Consider the following 4,967-nt stretch of genomic DNA (forward strand, 5'->3'; position numbering starts at 1 on the left):
CATAAAAAGGGGATTAATTAGAATTAATTTAGAATTTAGAATGTAAGCCCCTTGTAGGACAGGGACTGTGTCCCACCTGATTGTCGTGCATGTATCCCAGAAGGAAATAATCTTTCTTTCTTTTCTGTTGCCAATAAAATCTGAACTGTCTTTTGTCTACATAGGGAAAGAAAATCATCAGTTTATTCCACAACGGTGACTTCCACTCTGTACTTTAAATATATAACTAGTTCAAGCAAAGAAAAAGTCCTATGTCTCTGGAGAGCCTAGGCTAGACTTTGCAGGACAATACTTAGAGTTCTTTCAACACAAAACCTAATCTTATAGGAACTCCATACCTCAGCCCAATTTAATCTAAGAAATTAATCCAGTATTGGATGAGATACTTCCATTTCCTATAAAATTAAACTGACTTAGCCTCATCTAAAATGGAAGCTGTGAGGTTTGCCAATGTTTGAATGACATTAGCATATTTTAAAATATTTTCACTTGCTCAATTAATTTTCACTTGCTTTGCATTCTCTTATTCAGCTTAGGCAGCTGTAGCAAGTATTAAGATTTGGGTGATTGGAGGATCAGGTTCTGTTTAATGTCAAGATGTGTGAGTACGGAAAACCACATCATCCTTTCAGCCATTTCAATCCACTCTTCAATTGCTGCTGCTCCAATTGTCATGGAATATTAGTGCTGAAGCAAAAAAAAGGGAGCCTCCTTCTCCTTGATTCTAACCTATTATCCTTATTTGATGGTGATACTGATGGAGTCTCCCATCAGGATGTGCCTCAGAGCTGAGTTTTCAGGGCCAAGAACCCATGTTGGGGAATTGATTCTAGTGCAAGCGGTTTGCGCAGTGCCACTTACAGTCTCTCATCCCTGCCTGTCATGTGTCCACTAGGGCATGGAGTGCAATGAGCAAGGAGGTGGGCCAAAGTGTCCTTATTTAGAGTACCTTAAAATAGATGCCATAGAACTGACTTCAGAGGTACAGTGGCTAACCTCTGAGCAGAGAGGCCTAGAAGACAGAGCTGGGCCTGGGAGTCAGGAGACATTTTTATTCGGCCACAATCTTTACTCTGCCACAGCAAGTCCAGTTAGTTCAGGAAGTATTAGCTTCACTGATTTAAAAGAGGTAGTGAGGCTGGTCATGTTTAGTTTCAGTTATAAAATTACTGGAAAAGAATGCATTCAGTGACCAACTTATTAAAAATGGGAATCACTTCTCTAGTTTCTGAGGATGGAAGCCAAAGAGAAGCCATAAGAAGAACAGGCTTGGATTACAGCAGGAAAAAAAACCCAACATTTGGCTTTAAAATTTTCTCAGATGTCACTTAACACTTAAAGCAAATTACCAACAAAAAAATGAGGTCAGGGAATGGAAACTATGACCTATGATCATAAAACTATTTCTAACTCCTTCTTTTCCAAACCAAAGATGAAATTTATACTGCTTGACAGCTCCAACTTATTTCCAGCTAAATCATATAGTAATTTATTTATTTATTTATTCCTAGAGTATGATTATCTCAGCCCTGAGTACTTTGCAAATGTAATTAACCTTTCAACCTTGGGGAATACTTGGGATTATGCCTAAATCTGTATGTCCATGGAATATTTTGAAGCCTTCTTACAGGGCCAGATGCAGAATTGTCTGAAACACAAAGCTTTCACAGTACATTTCTACAATGGCAAAACAATGGGGAACTGGTTGTTAGATTTAGGCCAGTGATGGAACTGATTCCAAGGGATTGCAACAGTACTTGCTGGAATTTGCAAAATGGAAAAAAATGTGAAGCACCAAAAGCATTTATCGAGATGACAATTAAGGATCATCTCTATATGTTGCTGATCTGTATTTCCCAAGTGCTTAGTACAATGCTCTGCACACAGTAAGCGCTCAATAAATATGATTGAATGAATGAATGAATTCAAGCTACCGAACATTTATCAAACAGACAGTGAAGGAAGCGTTGAACATACCATGGTCCACCCTGGTCAGCTGTCAAAACACAGTCGCTGAGCCATAAGACCAAAAGGCAGGACCTGCCAGGTGTCTGCTGTGTGAGCTTGGGCAAGTCACTTCACTTCTTGTACCTCAGTTACCTCATCTGTAATATGGGGATTGAGACTGTGAGCCTCATGTGGAACAGGAACTGTGTCCAACCTGATTTGCCAGTATCCACCCCAGCTCTTAGTACAGTATCTGGCACATAGTAAACACTCAACAAATGCCACCACTGTTATTATTATTAGGACCTCTGGATTCTATACTGGTTCCACTCACTCTCTTTGTACTTTGGTTTTCTGACCCATCGAGAGGCCACCAGAAAGCATTTATAAAGTGCTTTGAGATCTTTCCAGCACGAGGTGGCCACTGACAGTGTTAAAGAGTTGTGGGTGCCCCATTTGTTGATCCCGTCTTCGCATGTGTGCTACCTACTGTATGCTACGCTATGTACATTAGGTAACATAGCCAACATGATGTAAAGATGTCATAGTACAGCACATAGTAAGCGATTAAAAAAATACCATTATTATTATTATTATTATAAGGACACACAGGAAAGGTTCTGTGTGGAAATCTGCTGAACTTGTATAGTCGCTGAGTGTGTTACAGTCCCTCTAGAAGGGGAGCTCATTGTGGACAGGGGATGTATTTGTTATATTGTACTCTCCCTAGTGCTTAGTACAACGCTCTGCACATGATAAGTGCTCAATAAATACTATTGAATGAATGAATAAATATGACTGACTGACTGACTGACTGACTGTTACTGGATGGGCCTTGGTTGCCTCCATTACTCCAGAGCTGATGTGTTTCCCCTTCCAGATCCCTGTAAACATAGGTGCTGTGTCTGCACTGGGGGATTGGGTGACAGAATGGAAGCAGGGGGAGTCTGGGATCTTAAAACCTTAATACTGGACTAAAAGACATCCAGGGAAGAGTCAGGACCAGGCAGTGCCAGACCAGCTGAAAACAGGAATGTTGGTATAAAAGTGTCTCAGGGTGGCATGTCATATTTGTCCTTCTTTACCCCCAAGGGACTTTGTAAAGATAAAATGAGATTACTAATGTGTAGAGGCTTAGAAATAATAAAAAAACAGTATAGACTCAATTTCTTATTTTTTGTTATTGCTATTATATGTGCTTACTATTTTCTTCTCTACTTCTCCATGTTTTCAAAAAAGGAATTAAAAACAGAAAGATTGCCAGATGGCTCAGCAAAGGGCCGGTCAAGCAATGAAGAACTTCATTATACACTAGCCCGGTTAATTTTCTTCAATAATCTACAATACTGACTGATGATAATGATAATAACTGTGGTTTTATTAAGTACTGTACTGAGAGCTGGAGTAGGACAATCAGATGCACAGTACCTGTCCTACATCAGTTAATCAATCAATCAATTAGTGGTTAAACGGGGGAACTCCCCCTTCATATATGACAGACTACCACTCTCACCACCTTCAAAGCCTTACTAAAATCACTTCTCCTCCAAGAGGTAGTCCTCATTTCCCCTGCTCACTTTCCCTTGTAGGTCGCCTATGTCCTTGGATCTGTACCCTTTCAGCACTCGATTTTCACCTCAACCTCTGCCCCACAGTACTAATGCACCACATCCACAAATTATTTCAATGTCTGTCTGCCTCTCTACACTTTAAGCTCCTCGTGAGCAGGAAATGTATCTACCAACTCTGTTGTACTCTACCAAGGGCTTAGTACTGTGGTCTGCACACAGGGAGCATTCAATAAATGATGTCTGTCTCCCTCCCTAGACTGTAAGCTCCTTGTTGGCAGGCTACTAGACTGTTGTATTCTACTACCCCTACACTCAATAGATATCATTGATTGATTGATTAAGACCTTTCCACTTGAGCACAGATCAGGAGATACAAAGAAAGCTATGTGCTTGAGGCAGCAGACTGTTTTACTTGTTTTCGTTATTTATTAACAAACTAGCTTGGCTGGAAAGCTTCCCTTAACATCTCATAAAATGTTATTTTGAAACCTGTGCCCTCTAAAAAAAATTCATTTGGTAGTTCTGTTTCCACTGTTAAAAACTTCTACATGTATTTTAATCCATAGGTTAATTGCTCCCCAAAAAATTACTATAATGGTAACAATAAGGGTGTCTATTAAATGCTTACTCTGTCCCGAGTGCTCTCCTAAGTACTGGGGTAGCTATCAGATAATCAGATCAGGCACAGTCCCTGATTATATAGAGCTCACAGTCTAAGAGGATGAATGGATATTTTTAACCTCATTTTACAGATGAGAAAACAGACCCAATGAAGTTAAGTGATCTACCCAAGGTCACACAGCAGGTAAATGTTGGAGCCAGGACCAGAACCCAAGTTTCCTACCTTCCAGTCCTGTGTTTTTTTCCATTAGACCATTCAGCCTCCCAGCTGTGTTACAGTTTGACGTCACACAGACGTGGGCTTAGTCAACAATCTTTACTTAACTCCTGTTGCATGCAGAGCATTGAGCTAACTGCTGTGGGAAAGTACAAAGAGAGTGCATGACATAATTCCTGGCCTGACATCTGCATGGCATGGGTGACTAGCATCTAATTCTGTTGTACTGTATTCTTCCAAGCACTTAGTACAGTACTCTGCACATAATAAGCACTCAGTAAATACCGTTAATTGATCTTGGAAGTCAGGAAAAGGATGAAAAATGGTCTTGGACAATTGGAGAATAAGCTTAAGTTCAGATGTAAAGTGAAGTCATAGTAGCAGCTTGGCCTAATGGAAAGAGCATGGGCATGGGAGTCAGAAGATCTGGGTTCTAATCCTGATTCTTTTACTTTTCTGCTCTGTGATCTTGGGGAAGGAGCGTGGCTCAGTGGAAAGGGTCTTGGCTTTAGAGTCAGAGTTCATGGGTTCATATCCCGGCTATGCCAATTGTCAGCTGTGTGACTTTGGGCAAGTCACTTAACTTCTCTGTGCCTCAGTTACCTCATCTG

This window comes from Tachyglossus aculeatus, chromosome X4 (assembly GCF_015852505.1).
Source record: "Tachyglossus aculeatus isolate mTacAcu1 chromosome X4, mTacAcu1.pri, whole genome shotgun sequence".
NCBI classification, from domain to species: Eukaryota; Metazoa; Chordata; class Mammalia; order Monotremata; family Tachyglossidae; genus Tachyglossus; species Tachyglossus aculeatus.